Source organism: Pinus tabuliformis, chromosome X (genome assembly GCF_031772625.1).
Source record: "Pinus tabuliformis cultivar Carrire ecotype Pingquan chromosome X, CPIR1, whole genome shotgun sequence".
Taxonomy (NCBI): Eukaryota; Viridiplantae; Streptophyta; class Pinopsida; order Pinales; family Pinaceae; genus Pinus; species Pinus tabuliformis.
Genome location: NC_142308.1, coordinates 372102261 through 372120849, shown reverse-complemented (window position 1 = coordinate 372120849; position 18589 = coordinate 372102261). Strand labels below are relative to the sequence as shown.

The window sequence follows — 18589 nt, the reverse complement described above, 5'->3', positions numbered from 1 at the left end:
AATGTCGCACGCAATTGTTTGACATTCTTTGGAGGCTCTTGATTAATAATCACTACAATTTTGACAGGGTCTACCATCAACCCTTGATTACAGAATACATGGCCCAACAATATCCCATAAGGTACATAGTATATGCATTTCTTCAGATTAACGGATATCTGATACTTTCGACAAGTATCCAACATGAGGTGAAAACTCGCAACATGTCTCTTTAATAACCCAAATACTGTCTAATCATCGAAGCAAACCTCCAAAAACTTGTGAATAAATTCCTTGAAAGCTATGACTACCACCCTAGAGAAGATTGCAAGGGCGTTTTTAAATCCGAAAGGCATAACTATATATTGAAAACAACCCCATTCAGTAGCAAAGGTAGTCTTACTCCTATCCTCCGGTGCAATCTTGATCTGATGGTACCCTAAGGACCCATAAGTGAACGAATAGCCTTCCTGACCTCCGACATTTTCCAGTAATTCGTCTATAAATGGTGTAGGAAATGGATCGTGGACACAAGATTCATTCAACTTCCTTAAGTCTACACATATCCGAATTTCACCTAGTGTCTTATTTTCTTGAACCACCATAGGACAAACCTAGTATGATTCCTCAACAGGTTCAATAATCCTGGCTGCAAGCATCTTATTTAATTCTTCGTGCACCTTTTCCTTGTACTTAGGATTCAAGTGATAAGGGCACTGCTTTACTGGCTTTGCATCCAGCTTCAAAGTGATCTTCATAACGCCCAGATCCCCTACTATACCTTTCAGATCATAGAACTTTGTGGGAAACAAGTCTTGATACTCCCGTAATAAATCCATGACTTTGTCCACTGTGTCTTTGTCCCAATAGTCGCCTATATTTGTGAACTTCGACTGCGCTTCCGATCTAATATTCACTTGCTTGGTCTTCAAGGGTTTTGAGATATCATGGACTTCTGCCTTAGGCCCCACGACTTCACACTGTCCCTTTGACTCAGGAATGTTGATGTTCCTAGGATCTTCTTCACCTTCCTCAGTGGTCACATTGTAACATTCGAGCGCATGGCACAACTGCTGTTGGGATGGGGTCCTCTGGGTCAGTTTTGGGGTTAAAAACCCAAGTTTTGATGTAAATTTTGGTAAAAGATGTAAAGTCTCCGCGATTTGTGGATGCAGAGCACGTAGATGGTAAGGAGTCAAAGGGTTTTAGCCCCTTATTTTTGTGAAAGTTGATTCAGTTTTGAGATCCACCCTTGGTCCGCAGACCATGGGATTTTATGTAAAAGGCTATAAATAGGTGTGTCTTAGAGAGTCTAAGGCATGCCTATGTCTGAGAAAGGAAAAATGGCAAGTAAGGAGCAAGTAGATAGAAGGAGAAAGGTTCCACAGCTGAGTGCATAGAGGCCTAAAGTAGAGTCCGCAACTAAGTGCGCAGAGGCCTAAAGTAGAGTCTACAGCTGAGTGCGCAAATCCCTGCAACTGAGTGAGCAGGGTAGTTTTGAGTCTGTAACACCATATTGAAGATCAATAAAGAAGATTGTTGAAGAATTCCTGTGTTTATCTGTTTACTTCTGTCTATTTATGATTGCGATATATGATGTGAAGGAATAATGAAATATTGATCTAATGATGTGCAACTTTATGGAATAAGTCTAATAACTATACACATTGCATGTTAAGTACTTTCACGAAGATTATGATACAATATGTTATGTTTATTAAATAATTAAAGTAGATCTGCACGAGTTCAGATCTAGGGTTATTTTCTAATGAGCTTAAGTGGATAAATAAACTATTAAGGGTCCACAAAAGCCAATCATAGACCTTCACGAAGGTCCTGAAGCTGTTTAAAGGGAGTTGCAATACCGAGCCCTAAGGGGCTCATAGACCTGCGCAAAGGCAGATCTAGGGCATTAAAAGAAATCACACTAATCTCTGGATGCAGAAACTTGGTTCCAATATCCCCCCATATTGCTTCAGGTGAGACTTCAACTTGCGCTACGCGGGTTGATACCGAAAGGGCCAGTAGTGTAGGGTTTTGTTTGGTGCAATTAAATCTGAACCTGGGTCAGGACCCACTAAGCCAACAAATGGTTCCATTGTCGAGACTATGATTTGCTTAAGGATATGTGTGATTTTGCATCATTGGAATCCGACCAAGAAGGAAATTAAGAAGTGGCTGGATAGTAAAATTCATGAATTCGCGACGCAGGAGAATAGGAATTTGTGCCTATCAAAGGAGCAGTGGTTGCACAGATACTTGTATACATAAATACATGAAATTTTCTTTTTTACCTTCCCGATCGAACTATCTGAGTGGATAGCGAAGTTGGTAGATGACCAAGGAAGGTAGAAGCTTGATGGTCCAATAGTGTGGACTCTATAACTGGTATGACGATTAGAAGCCTTTGAAGACAAGATCACGCGCATTGTTGACCACTAGCTTGATCGAATTATAGGAGGATTTGTTACAGAATTTGTAGTCGATACCTCAGTCAGTTACAACAAGGCGAAGCGATGATTTTTCAAAAGACTGCGAGGTAAGTATCTAAGATATCTGAATACCTAGATTAAAATGTTGTTGTGTGAAAAATGGGATATGCCCTTGCCTTGATGTTCGAAGCTATGTGAAGTGGAAAAATCTTCAGAGATCGAAAATATCAAGTCCTGAATATAGCCCATTGATTAGACCTCTTTCGAGTGATGACGAGGGAGCGGGACAAGCTTCATCGCGAGTGTTGTTCAACTGATAAGACAGGGTTTTCCACAGACACATCAACCATCCACTCCACCTCCACCTCCACCTCCACAACATACACCTTCGCCCACACCTCCACCACCACCTCCACCCCTCAACATGTCGAATACAATGAAGCTTTTGATTTTCAAGGGTATAGGGAGTGAAGATACCGATAAGTTTTGCATTGTTGCAAATGCTGTGTGGACGACGCATTAGATTACTCATGAAAATATAAAGAAGGCACAATTGGTTACCGCTCTGTAGGATCACACACTGACGTGGTATATTAAGTACTATTCTGATAATCCTGTAGCAATGCTAGCAGAGATTAAGGATGCTTTAAACAAAAAATCTAGTAAGCCTAAGTCCAACTCGCAGTCAGTAGTTGGATTTAAGGAGATCATGATGAGGGTTGATGAGACGCCTTGGGAGTTAGATTAAAGGCTGAATTGTGTGATTCACGAAGCTAATATGTAACACACAGATGGTCAACAACACGAGTGGTTCATAGCTTCACTCCTGCCCACCTAAGGATTGCTTTGTCACAACAAAAGTGTTGGGTTGTGTTATACTCTTTCCACGACTAGCCCCCCTTTGTTGCACACTGGGGGGGTCACAGGGGGTTTGAGGGGGGCGGTTAGGCCCCCTCTACGAGGTCCGGGGCAACAACCCAGGGAATTTCTTTTTTTGGACCCTATATTAGGTGGGCGGACTTACCTATGGTTTTGTGCATGGTTTTCACACATGGTTTTGGGCACGATGGTTTTCGGTCCATGGTATTGGATGCTTCGACATGTATATATATGTATTGTAACATTGAAAGGAACATAATGGAAAATTAAGCTAGTAGTCTCGGTTTTGGGATCTAGGGGAATCTCTATGTATATGTGTTTTATGTGTTATGCTCTCGCATTGTTTATTTTCTGTGTGTTTAGAATTTGTATGCAGGTAATTTCTGTATGGGGTTAAATCCTACATTTGGTATCAAAGCTGTTTTGGCTTCAAGGGGACACCTTTTTTTTTGAGGGGTTTCGCTCAGACTTGTGGTAGACCCTGTTCAGTGGGAGATCTGCGGGATCGATTCTGGTGGTGAAAGAAGATGGCGAGCAGTGGAAAGATAGAGATCAAGAAAGTTAATGGTCAGAGTTTTGAGTTGTGGAAACTCAATATGGAGGATCTGTTGGTGGATAAAGATCAGTGGATTGTGGTAGATCTGAGTACTAAACCAACGAGAGTGTCCGATGAATAATGGAAGAAGTTGGATCAGAAGGCAAAGAGCACAATACGATTATGTGTCTTAGATTCAGTATTGCTGAATGTATCAGGGGAGGCTACGACGAAGGCTTTGTGGGACAAGTTAGGGACTTTGTACCAATCTAAGTCTCTAGTGAATAAACTATTCCTACCGAAAAAGCTATATAACCTGAGGATGAAAGATGGAGACTCGGTGACAGAGCATCTAAATGCGTTTAATACTGTGCTAAGTCAGTTATTATCTATTGATATTAACATTTTAGATGAAGATAAGTGCATCAATTTGTTGTGTTCTCTACCAGATTCGTGGGATCGTCTGGTTATTGTAATAGGTAGCAATGCAACTACCTTGCAGTTTGATGAAATAGTCTCATCCTTACTGATGGAGGAGATGAGACGGAAAAATATGGAGATCCAGAATGGTGATGCCTTGTTTGTACGAGGAAGGTCCCAGAACAAAAACAAAAATAAGTCATTGAGTGGGAGATTTAAATGTAGAGGGAGATATAAAACTGCAGGAAAACTTGTAAAGGTGTGCTGGAAATGTGGAAAGGAAGGGCACTACAAAAGGGAATGTAAATCTAAAGATCCTGACAAAAGAAAGGGATCTGATGCTCCTTCTGCAAAGGCGAAAACCACCTCAGATGAAGGTGGGGATGTGTACTTGGCTTCTTCAAGTACACATGTAGATCATGAGGCATGGTTGATTGACTCAGGTGCATCCTTTCACTTCACTCCCCATAGAGAGTGGTTCTGCGAGTATGAGAAATATGATGGTGGTGATGTCTTCTTGGGGGATGAAAGGAAGGCTAGAATCATTAGTCGTGGAAAAGTCAAGTTGAAGTTGCAAGGTGGAAGGATTGTCACACGGAATCTGTCAAGGGTGCGGACACGACTGACCTTCCTAGAAGTCTAAGACATTCTAATGACAAACAAGACAAAATGGAGTGATCTTTCTCTAAATACACCTTTTACAACATGAAAACTACAAGTGTTTAGGCTTACCTTATTCCAAAACGCTGTTGTTGAAGTCCGTTCTTGACGATCCGGATGAGCTCCTCCTTCAAGTCAATTCCTGCAACCACAAACAATCAAACAATTACCAAGCACTTGCATTTCATATAATAAAACATATATTCAACATGCAGACCAAGGAACACATGAAATAACTCATTAACACAAGCTATTGAGAAAAATAAACCAGTTTGTATTAATAACGAAACAAAGAAACTCTTACAACCTGGCCTTGGTGTTGTGCAAGTTCCTCCCAGGGTCCATCAAGGGTTTTCCTCTACTTTGACAAAGCTCACCCTCTCCCAAGTAGAATCAAGTGAAGACAATCTCTCCTCACAAAGGCTCTAATGGAAGACCTAAATCCTGCAGCATTTACCCAAAGAAAATGTATAGCTCCAACCTCCCCTCCTTCTGGCTCAATGCCTTTATTTATAGTGCTGTAAAGAGGTTATTCAGGTCCACTATCAATGGGATCATCCCCCTCTATGGGTGGGATAGCTCCCTTATTGATGGGATAAGTTCCCCCTTAATAGAGATACATGAACCAACTGGAGGCGCATCCATTTCATCAAACCGACCTCTAGAATGTTCTAGAAGTAACCACAAGTAACTTTTTCAAGATAAAACTCGCGCATTTTGCCTTTTACAGAGGGACGCACCTGTCCCTTAACATACAGAGCGTCCATGGACGCAGATTTTGTGAACATGGGCAGCGTCCCCGCAGGTAAGGCTAGAGAGAACCTGCGACCCCAGAGATAAACATAGTTTTTACAAGACTTTCTCTCTTCTTTGAGTTTGAGATGGATAACAGAGGCATGAGACTTGCCTAAGAGGGTAGCATGACTGTTGATTTGAGCCATACTAACTGTAAGTAGTCAAGGTGACATTTTTTAGTGTAACAGATTGCCCCCTAAAGTGCGAAGCCTGGAATAGAATAGGGTTTTGTAATTCTAGGAAGGGTGAAGCGCTTTATCATTTCAAGGATTGCCTTGTGGATGGCCTGGTTGGAACCTGCAATTTTCAACACAAAATACATGGATAAGATTATATCATCACTGAGGTAGGCATTCCCATACTCAGATTCAAAACTTTAACTAATGGACTAACTATTCTGATACAGGAATGATCTTGCAGTACATCATTTTTATAGACTTTTGTAGACACAGTATGGACGCAGCCATCTGTTTATGATTAGTCTACATAGATAATGAATACAAAACTCCTCGCAGCCTGGATGGTAGAAACTAGATCCAGGGTCTTCACTTCTACTTCCCGAATTGGTACGATTCTAGCCATGTGATTAAATGATTCGATGTCGAACATGGTAGAAACCACTTGATTACCAGTCAATGATGTAAACTGTTAACAAGCGTGAGAGAAACCACCAGTAATGTCAATGGTTCTCAAAGTACCAAGCACAACCCGTGAAATGTGAATAGATGTTTTGATGTCGAACACTTCACGGAATCCTCTGATCGAAAGTCAATGATGTAAACTGACGTCAAAGGCGAGAAACCTGCCATTGATGCATGCAGACTTCAAGGTACTGTCGATTCCTAAGTCATCTTTCTAGATAATGTGTCGATGTCGATAGAAAGCGACCCGTTGCAGGCAAGCCCGCAACACGAAATCATTGTTCAAGTTGAAGAAATGTTGCTGTAAGGACTGACTCAGGGATGGTCAAATGGATGACAAGTATTTTGCAGATGAAAGTTTTTGCTTGCAGACCTCTTGAACACATAACGACACAACAGATGGCTTGGTGACGTATAACTCAAAGTTAACCCCTGGAACCTGGTTAAAGACTTTCAAAGTGATTTGGTCAACTGTGAGGTAAAAGATTTCCCAACCCAGGTGAATGAAAAGTGTCGTGTTCAAGAGCGGTAATAAAGTTTCTTCTGAGACAAAAGGTGACAAATAGGTTCATTCTTCTCTTTTTTCCCCCACCATTTCTGGCAAGTACCTCTTTATTTTTAACAAGCTTGAGGAGGATAACATATGCTTGATTATAAGCTCATCCTTCGGACGAGTCCAACCTAGTTTAAATTCGAACCCTAGGAAGGAGTGGTTCGTTCCTGTTTGTAATTGAACAGGTCCTCTACTGTAAAAGTTTAACGAGCCCAGTATAGGAGAAACTCGGCGTTTTTCAATTTTAGAGAGTCTGAAAAAACTAAAGGAGACTCCACGTTGAACTTTTTCGTATATTTGTGTCCCTCAAGCCCGAAAAAGTATAAAATAATACCTGGGGGAACCGCTTGATCTTGCGACCAAGGAGTACTTTCATAATAGTGTCGTTAACCTGAAAAGTAAAAAGCGATCAAGGACACGTCGTTTTATTTCCTTATCGAGTTCGAAACGACAAAAACCCGGCAATCTTTTCCTGATTTTGCGGTCAGAAAAGAGCTAAAAGGGGACCGTCTTTTAATTCCGTTTTAACGAGTGAAAAAGAAACACTCGGCGATCTTTTCATGTTTTAGGAGTCAGAAAAGGGCTTAAAAGATGACTCTGATATTTTTGTTTGTGAAAAATTACAATTTCCCTCGAAATCCCTTTGTCCTGCACAAAAGCGACACATTACTCATACCTGTTTAAAATAGGCAAAAATACATTCAAAAACATCTTTTCATGGTAAAAAATGAACTAATTCATCCAAAAAACCTATAAAAAGACCTTTTACCATGTCATTTTTACCGTTTCACTGTTGAGGTTGAAAAAGGAGCTTTTGACAAGAAACTTCCCGTGGTCGCTGCGGAAAATCTGACCGTTGGAATCGAACGCCGTCTCATCCAGGTATTTTACACATCCTACTCTGCATTTCTATCCGTTTAGAATCAATTTTTAGGTTTTAGTTTCATTTTTTGGGGGGGTTTTGGTTTTGGAATGCGCCTCTCGGCGGACGCAGGTGCCCTTCGGGTGACCTGCGTCCCCCGACTTTTTCTCATACGGGAAAAAGGTCGGAAGACGCAGTCCGCCTTCAGGCCAGCTGCGTCCGGGCGCCCTGTGCTACAAAGCCGGGGTGCGTCCTCCGAGAAACGCGCATTTCAAAACCCCAACTCTCTCAAAAAACCACCAAAAATTCCCAAATTAATTTCTAATTGCTATTTTTGATATGCAGGGCATTAATCATGTTAGACTGGAGAGAAAGAGAGCATGTAGAGGAAGATGAAGCTGCAATAAATCATCAACCTTCCCTGGATGCCCTAAGAGCATGCGGATTATACAAATATTGGACCATACCGGGCATGAGGGGCCAGGTAAGATTCTTGGAATGGCTGGTTGAGCGATGGAACGTACAAGAACAATGCTTTTACATAGGAGGGCACCAGCTCGAGATAGAGCCCTCGGATGTATACTTTCTCACTGGCTTGCCAAACAGAGGTGAGCAACTCAGTCTTGCGGGGACTAGGCCGGGTGGCCAATCCCTTGATAGTCTCCGCGAGAATTGGTGCACACCTGGGGCTCACCATTCAAAAGGCATAGAGATAAAACACATCACTCTACCGGAACTCAAAGTCATAGCGTTCACGGTTACCAGAATTTGCGGCGCGGCCGCTTTACACATTGCTTCCGGATCCCAAATGCGGATGGCAATTGACTGTTACCAAGGCACCATTTTCAACTGGTGTGAAGCTGTGTCGGCTCATATGAAGAGCCAACTGACCAAGGCAAAGAACGGACGACTAAAGACTTTTGGATATGGGCCTATAGTCGTGAGCTTTGCCTTGGAGAGAATTCCAATGCTGATCCCTCAGCAACTCACTGTTGATATCTTGGGTCCCCAGCAGCCAAAGCTGATACGATGGGTTGCGGTGATGGCCCGGCATCCTGACGAGGGCGCGACAGTAGTTCGATTCTCAGATAGTTATTTTGACTGGTTAGAGGGCCAGCTTTTTGTGATACAGGACTTTCCGTATGCCGGAATGGATTTCAGAGGTGATCCGGACATGGTTCTTCCACAGGGAGAACAATGGGACGACAGAGGTACTTTTTATTTTCACAAGTTTTCTAGTTATGTATTTTTTGTATTTTTTATATATATCGTCTCAAAACTAATAGTAAATCTTTCAAAATGCAGATGTTGGTCCACAGCGTCCAGCCAACCTCCGGCCTTATGATAGACTACATCCAGCTGCACCGGTACCGGCCCCACAGGATGCGACAGCAGAAGTACTAGCTGAGTTGGAGCATGATCTAGAGCGTCTCACGGCAGATATACCTGAGACTACTATGGACGACATTCCTATCAGGCTTCAGCGCTTCGTAGTCGCGGTCCCTGGACCGTTTAGGAGATTTTTGCGTAAGGTAGCCCGCGCAGTGGTGTCGTACAGAGAGCACCACCAGTGATTGACTAGTCACTTTTGTAGTCACATGTGACATTTTTGACTTTTTGTACTATCATTTTGCCGATCATAAGGTGTTTTAAACCTATGATCGAAGACGATGTATATATTTTTTGACACACTTCTATCTATATATATCACTATTACCGGCTTATCTTGTTTAACATATGTGATGAAATGTTTTTAAATTTACTTGCATGATTATCGTAAATGTCTGTCCAACATTCGAGAAGCAATTGCATCTGCTAATGTATTCAAAGACCTTGGAATATGTTGATATTCAATGTAATCAAATTCACGTTCCAAGAGACGCACTCTCAAAAACAACCTTAATAACACAGGATTTCTAATGGCATAAACTCTATTAAGCTGTAATACAACAAGTTCAGAATCTAACCTCACTATCAAACGTCGAATTCCAAATGAAATAGATTCGGATAATAATTCAACCACTGCACTGTATTCTGCAATGTTATTCGTTGTTTGACCGAGGCTTACCCCATGCATAGAAACTAACTCGTCAGAGGGCGAATAGATAACCCAAGCTGCGGAAGAGATATTCCGTGTACTACGACAAGCACCATCAGCAAATCCAATGTATGTTTGGAGAGGCGTCGACATCTACAATATCAAGAGTAAAACCAAGATAAGCCAGAATAATGACGAAAAACCACACTCGCTAAGCTAAGCACACTGACTAAACTAACACACTTGCTAGCTAGAAAGGAAATCTAACCTATCTAAAAATTTCTCCATACCCATCATTTTAAGCATAATACCTCTTTAGGTAAAGTCCATTTCTGGGTTTACCCAAAGAGTCCCCATCAAAATCAACTAACTCATAAGCCCCTTTTGCTAGCTTTCGCTTTACAATGTAGGGCCCATGCCACATGGGAACGAATTTTCCGGCACCTAGCTTATCGTTAGCTTGATCATATAATAGTACTAGGTCTCCTTCCGAAAAACTTCGAGGGGTTACATTTTTATCGTACTGAGCTTTCATTCGTTTCGCGTGAGTCTCGATAGCTAAAGTAGCGTCACGTCGAGTCTCATCTAATTTAGCCAAGTATAATAACCGTTTCTCCTCTTCGGAAGTAGCTGGAAGTAATTCGACAGCCATTTGAAGTGATGGGATTTCGCATTCAATAGGTAACACAGCTTCTAAGCCATAAACTAGCTGGAAAGGGGTGAAACCTGTTGAATTTTTCACTGAAGTTCGATATGCCCATAGCGCCGAAAATAACATGTTATGCCAATTCGTTCGATGGATACCAATGATCCGTCGAATCATGATGACTAGAACTTTGTTGATTGACTCAACCAAACCGTTGGCTTGCGGATAATAAGGAGTAGAGCTATCGTGGCGCAAACCAAGCTGGCTTGTAAGCTCAGTCATCATGACGTTTCGAAAATGGCTCCCATGGTCAGTAATGATTGCTTGTGGGACACCAAACCTAGTTATGATATGATTGAATACGAAAACTGCAGCTGTCTTGCCGCTTGCGTCGAATGTAGGCATCGCCTCGGCCCATTTTGTAAAATAATCAACCGCGAGGATGATATACGCATGCCCCCCGGCCGAGTGAGGGTTACAAGTAATAAAGTCAATGCCCCATTTGGCGAATGGACCAGCGGCAATTATAGGGTGGAGAGGAGCAGGTGGAGCGCGCATCTTTCGATCAAACACTTGACAGTTGTGGCATGTTCTGACAGCAAGGATACAATCTTTAAACATAGACGGCCAGAAATAGCCAGCGCGCAACACCTTCTGAGCTGTGGCATACCCAGACATATGACCGCCACATGCTCCAGAGTGACAATCATTCAAAACTCTCTCAGCCTCTTCGTGAGTTAAACAACGTCGAAAAACTAAGTCTGCCCCCCGGCGATAAAGTGTATCTCCAATAATTCTGTATTGCTGGGATCGAAACCGAATTTTTCGACGGTCTTCCTTGGAAGCTTCAGGCCGAAAGGTTTGGGTTTGGAGATAGATGATTATATCCCCATACCACGGATCTAAAGTGCTAATAAGAAACAAAGATTCGTCCACAATGGACTCCTCTGCCACAGTCTCTGTGTCAGCACTCGGGAAATCACACATCAATTCCGCAAAAACTAAAGATTTCTTAGACTTGGACTTCTCGAACTCCAAGTCGAACTCTTGCAGGATAACAATCCATTTAGAGTACTTGCCCCCTAGCAGTTGTTTTGTCAAAATATAAATCATAGGGTTGCAATCCGAAATAACTGTAGTCTTGCGGAGAAGAATGTAGTGACGAAAACGCTGGACAGCTTGAACGGCTGCCAGGGCCAATTTCTCCACATGCGAATATTTTAACTCAGTGGGATTTAAGGTTCTACTAAGATAATATATCACATGCTCTGCTTTGAATTCATCTTCTTGAACTAACACCATTCCAATGGTGGAATGCGAAGCTGCGAGGTATAAGAAGTAGTCCTGGTTGTAGTTGGGAGGATGCAATAACGGTGCATGGGTCAACGCGTGTTTTAGTGCATCAAAAGATTGTTGGGCAATCTCGTCCCAAAAGAATTGTGCGTTCTGTTTCAACAACCGTGTAAAACCTTTAGTGACCTCGGCGTAGTTTGGGATGAATCGGCGTAAAAAGTTCGCTTTCCCTTGCAAACTTTGGAGTTGGCGCAAACTCGAAGGAGGAGGCAATTTGATGATAGCCTCGACTTTCGAGGGATCGACGCGAATGCCGGCTTTTGAAACAACAAATCCCAGCAATCGACCTGTTTCTATACAGAAAACACACTTGTGGGGATTCAACCGAATTCGATAATGCCTACACCTCATAAAGATTGCTCGTAGGTGGACAAGGTGATCAGCTCGTTGTAAAGAATGAGCAGGCAAATCATCGAGATAGGGTTGCACAATGTGCTTGATGTCATGAAATGCATAAGACATTGCCCGTTGAAAAGTAGCACCGGCATTCTTAAGCCCAAAAGGTAATTTGCAATAAGCAAATGTCCCCCATGGACAAATGAATGCCGTTTTTGGTTGATCGGCAGGTAGAATATTGATTTGATTATAGCCTGAGAAACCATCCATGAAGGAAAACATCTCACTTCCGGCACAATCATCAATAATTTGATCGATATAAGGCGTAGGATAGTTGTCTTTTGGACAAGCTCGATTGATATCCCTATAGTCGATACAGATTCTTATTGTTCCTTGTTTTTTATTGACGGGAACAATATTCGATACCCAATCCGTTAACGGGATCGGATAAATGAAACCTGCTTTCAACAGCTTTTCGACTTCTGCTTTAATCGCAGCCGCTTTTCGAGGGTGAATCTGACGCAACCGTTGCCGAATGGGTTTAGCATCCGGGTAGGTTTTGATTTCATGAACAACAATGGCAGGATCAATTCCCGGCATTTCCTCGTAAGACCAGGCAAACACGTCGCGGAATTCTTGGAATAGGGCCTTGTAAGTTTGGATTTCTTCTTCAGTACATGCGGCACCTATATGAATGTTCTCCTCGATTCCGGGCTTCACTGAAATATCAATGGGAATAGTACGAGAAATATTCCCTAAATTCAGCTCTGAATCAGAATGTTTCGTTGGATCCTGAGCGTCTTTGACATATTCAGCGGTAAAGATAGATGAAAAATCATTTTCAAATGCATCATCCTTAGGTAAAAACGAAGATCTGTGATGGAGATCTTCCCATGGTAGATCATCTACACTTAGGATTTCGCGAAGTTGTTCGTCAGATGACACTTCTTCGGGAAACGTTATCCGTTCTAAGGGTGAGGTGAAAAGTGACTCTTCACTGACCACATTCATTTGGTCGGTTTCGGTTGAATGAAAGTCGGTAAAAGACATAAGAGCTTCATAAGCAATCTCATACGGACTCAACGGCATAACATCACCGAGTGAGTCTAGCTCAGAGTCAGAGGGAACATACCAAGGATCATCATAAATAATGTTTTCTGACGTGATCATATGAATTGTTGCAAACGAAGGGTCTGCATTGAGTGGAGGGAGAGGAAAAGTTCCCAGTAAACCGGAATCCTTAACTAAACCTACACCAATGTCCCTATAAGGGATTGTCGTTTTACCAACATGCTGGATAGTTTCTGAAGAGGTTGGGTCGGATGAAAAGTATGTCAGCTGATCAATAGTCACGATCTTACCGTTATGTGGAAACTTAATGACTCTGAAGACCGATGAAACGACCGCTGTCATAGCATATGACCAACTTCGACCCAAAAGAAGGTTGTAGTCTAGAGGGGCATCAACCACTTCCACATCCAGACTAACGGTTTTACCTTCGACCCCTATAGGCAATTCTTGTAGAATACCAAACGGACGGAACCCACGGCCATCAAAGGCCTTAAGGATGGTGGGGGATTGGTTCAACGAAGGAGAACCAAGCGATCTCCAACATTGAATCGACATAATACACGTAGAAGCTCCCTCATCAATCACAGTCCGATGAATAGGCCTGTTTTTGACTATCACTGGAATTTGGAAAGCCATTTGATGGGGGAGACGCGGTGTACTACTTTCTAGATCAAAGATCATTAGGTTCGGGTCCTGAACATCGACAGCTCCAATAGCCGACAAAAGCAATTTTCGTTGCGCTGGACATGATTGCAGCACTTCGAGTGCCGACATTGCTGAAGGTGAAACAGCTAAGTCTTCAACAATGTTGTAATTCTGGGCTGCTCTCGCATGTGGATTGAAAGCAGACCTTCGAAGTACACCCTTGGCGGGCGGCTTAATCACTAAGTCTGGGTTAGGTTTTTCGATCTGTAGTGGATCGGAACCAGGAGCTGAGGTTGATGGGTTAGAGTGAGAAGATTCTGCTTCCTTACCATCAACAGGAGCCTTACTACCATAATCTTGCGATCGAGTCGCAATCCTGACATGAGACATCATCAAAATGGGTTCTTCACTGGCATTCGAAGAAGAACCTATCATCTTATTCTCCTGCTCTGGAAATGGATTTTTTAACACAGCAGGAGTGGGAGAACCTTTGACTATTTTCACTACCTCGGCCCGATGAGGGCAGTCTCTCGTAAAATGATCTTCTTCACAAATAAGACAAGGATATCGAGGTTTGCGCTTTTCGTCATTGGTTTCCGACTTTTCCGTTTTCTCCTTTGGAGCCTTGTCTGCTTTAGCCTTCTTCTTTCCTTTCTTCTTTCCACCGTTTTTTGATTTGGCCGTAGATGACTCTACAGCGTGAATGTCGGCGGTAAGTTCAGGAGGAGAAGACTCTCCTGTCGGAGAATCAGGCAAAGTGATAATTGGAGTATTGGAGGCCTTGGAAGACTTCTTCTTACTCTTCGTAGTCACGATACCGATCATACCATCAGCGGCATGAGATCCCGAAGGAGCAGCAGCGATTTGGTTTGACTTTGGAAGATCCGGAATTTTCTCGTGTAACGTACCCGACTGAGTGTAAACTAAGTCAAGGTATTGTGCCTGAGCAATGACTTGCTCCTCAGTAACTACTCCGGCCTTAGCTACATCTTCAGTAATTCTTGGTAATAATGATTTGACAAACCATTCAGCTAAGATTTGGTCCGGGATAAAAACTTTCACTAATCTCCTTCGACGTCTCCACTCATGGATGTGATCAGAAATGTACGTGGATGTCGATTGTTTTAGCGAAGTTAATAATTCTGTACCATTATCGTATCTGACTGGTAACTGAAAATGAGTTAAGAACGAGGTAGCTAACTGGCTAAAGTTGTAAAAAGAGGCCCGTGGTAACTCAATGTACCACTTGGCTGCGAGACCAATGAGTGTACGCTGGAAAAGACGTAAGCGGATGGAATCATCTGAGATGGAATTTGATGCACACCAGAGGTGGTAAGTCATCACGTGATTAGACGGATCCTCTCCAGACTTACCTTCGAACTTGGGTATATCGCTGGGCAACTTATTTGGCATTGGCGGCCAGAACGGAAGATATTGAATTGGATCGTTCGTTAGGCGCGTCAAGTCGGGTAAATCTAAAGTCGCAATAAACGGTAACTGCCGGTTAGGATCTCTAAAACTCTGAGTCACAATACCAGCCCCAGGAGGAGGATATCCAGGATAACTAGGAACAGGAGTCGCATTTGGGATATTATATCCTCCTGGAAAACCAGGATTAACCGGACCGTACTGGGGTTGCTGAGGTGGTTGATAAGTGTACCCAGGATACGGTTGATACTGGTAAACCGGTTGTTGGGCAGCTTGCCCAGGTTGATACTGTCCCTGGTACGGAGGTTGAACAAATTGAGGTTGAGTAGTAACAACCGTACTTGTACCAGGTTGGCCTGCAGGCATCTGGACTGTGGTTTGAACCGTGGGTCCAGACAACGGTACAGATGTCTGAGGAGTGGTTACAGGGACAGTAGAAACCGGAGCTGCCGATACTCCAGAAGTAAGCATGGTAGATGAAGCGGTAGTTGCTGCAGCCGTGTGAGGTGGAGTACCAGGTGCAATTGGCGGCTGAGTAACTACAGAAGTTACAGGGGTCTGAACACTTGACTGGACAGGTTGCGGTTGCTGGGGTGGACCAGGAACTGCAGGTTGTCCTGCTTGAGGTACCGACTGTATACTTGGTTGCGACATCTGTTGACCCTGTGACGGATCCCATGTTAACATTCCAGGGTATTGACTCGTAACAGGTTGAGGATACTGAGATCCATAGCCGTATTGAGGATAGGGTTGATAACTGTAAGGTGCAGTCCCATATGATTGCCCTTGAGGTGGTTGATAACCTTGACCAGGGTATTGACCCGTAGGTTGATAACCTTGAGGTAAATACGAATACTGGGGTTGACCTTGACCTTGAGGTTGGTATCCTTGAGGTTGATACCCTTGGGGTTGATACCCTTGGGGTTGCCATCCTTGAGGTTGCCATCCTTGAGGTTGATATTGATACTGAGGTTGACTTTGGGGTACATATTGAGGCTGGGGTTGATACCCTTGGGGTTGATACCCTTGAGGTTGCCCCCCAGTCACGAATGAAGTACCTTGAGGTTGCCCCCCAGGCATTAACGAAGGTTGCCCCCCAGGCGGTAATTGGCCACCTTGAGGTTGGTTAATGGGAGTTGAACCTGACATCATATAAACGTCACCTATACTCAATGGTACATTACCACTGTTTCCAACTAATAACCCATGATCAACAGGTTGAGGAGATGCTCCCGCAAAGGTACCAGAAAGTGATTGATACCCAGTAGGAACAGAAGGACCGCCATGTAAAAATGATTCAGGACTTTGTGAAAACACAGATGACTGACCAGACATATTTACAGGAGAATGAATTCCTCTAGGTGGAACCGGAGTACGAGGTGTAGAAAAACCTACTGAGTTGTCTAAAAAATTGGTTAATGCAAGGTACCAAGATTCACTTCTAGGAGGACTGTAAAAGATGGATTCACGCTCCCTTAGATCAAGGGTAATTAGATCTTCAGAATCAGAAACGCCTATTTCTTCCTCTGGAACAAGTTCTTCTATAGCAATTAATCCAACAGGAAGATTTTCGGTGATAATTCTTTCTATTCTTGGTGAATCAGGAACACTAGGAGTTGGAGTAACAGGTTCTGAAATTTCAGGTTCTTCGCCTGTTTCACTGGCAGATGAAAAACTACCAGCAAGCTCGGAAACTGTAACAGCTTCGGGATTGTAACCTGTTTCTAAACTTTGGTAATCTGGATGGACTACCAAGGAAGATTCTCCTTCTTCAGGTGATCCTACTCTACTGCCACTAGGAGGAGTTACAAGGACCTTTAACCCTTCTAAATTACCTGGGTCGTCTCGAGGAGGGGATCCCCTAAGTCTACGGGATCTTCTCAACAATTCGGCCACAGAAACAACTTCAGGAGACTGGCCCGCAATTCGACGGGACCTTCTCGGTAATTCCGCCACAATTAAAGATTTTAACTACAACACACGAAAACAAAGTAAAAAATTTCAAATCAAACCACCTAAAGTCTTCTAAAGAAGCAAACAAATTTGAAGCACACGCCTAAATAATCTAGAGCGTCAAACCACACACAAACAGTAGTCTTCCGGACCAAAAGCGCTAGTTGGTGATTAGGCCCAACCTCGCAGGATTCAGTACAGAAATGGTGGGTGGAACAGTTACCCCGGCAACCTGCTTAATGAATAGACTGGACCAAGTTCCTCCACTTTAACCGTCTCGAAGTGAAGCGAACCCCCCAGAAAATCCAAGTGAGTATAACCGACGTCTGCTCCAGGTACAGTGGGACCTTCCCTCCACCGTCACCTTGGGTAGAATCCTAGATATTATGGCCACTAAGGTTACCAATCACAACAATTACACCTGGGGGAACAGTCTAAACTCCGACAGCACGCAAGGGCAGAGTAGCAAGCTCCAATCCCCTTACCGGCTCCTTGACAACAATCCAAGGTTTACCGATAAGTGACCCCTGGCTCCTCGACAATGGTTAATCCGAGGTTTACCGTTTGTAATACGTACTGCCTGGCGTCGTTCCCAACGAGGGAGGAATGATCCCCTCACTGGTTCGGACACGAGCTCGTGCTTCTCCTTTAAGAGGAGCTTTCCCAGAATGTAACTGAAACAATTGGATTTGTTCTACTCAAGATAGACTATCTGTTTGGTTTTGTAGTCTTGGAGAGTTAAGTACTCACCTACTCCAAGACCCTAGCCTAAGCTATGTTGGTGCTTCAGAGCCCTAGAAAAATAAAGATTACTAGATTGATTTTAATTTAAGCGTTACTTTTAAGGTTGTTTCTTAAGTCAAAAGGTGATGGAAGTGAAACCAGTGGTGTGTTGACTCGACTCGAAACCACTACAAAATGCACCTAGAATGATTTATCCACTACTTTACTTTTTCGATGAATTGCTTAACTAAAAAGTTGAGAGAATGCAATCTTTATAAAAGCAACTTCTTAATTGAAGACAATCAAAGAAACAATTCGTTTTTCTTTTCCAAGCATAAAAACATAACTTCTCTTTACATGCACGAAAAAACTCTTTTCTTCTTTTGAAAACAAAAAGCTACTTGAAACAAGACTTTTTAAGAAGATGTTTTTGTATTTTTCTTTTAATAAAGCAAATAAATCTAATATAACCAAAAAATCAATCTTAACAACTCTTAAAATCTATGAAAATGCACTCATAAGCAAACTAAAGGCAAATTTACTCTAAGCAATCTTAACGAGGCCAAAACTAACAATGATTATTTCTAAGGTGTTTTACTTGATCACAATCAAATCAAGGACTAGCTTATTGCAGAATCAA

The 18589-nt window shown here is 42.8% G+C and overlaps 1 pseudogene; it reads right to left on the bottom strand.

Moving 5' to 3' along the window:
- Positions 1-593: 593 nt before the first annotated feature.
- The window catches only part of LOC149140052 (uncharacterized), a 123771-nt pseudogene continuing 105775 nt past the window's right edge, over positions 594-18589 (bottom strand).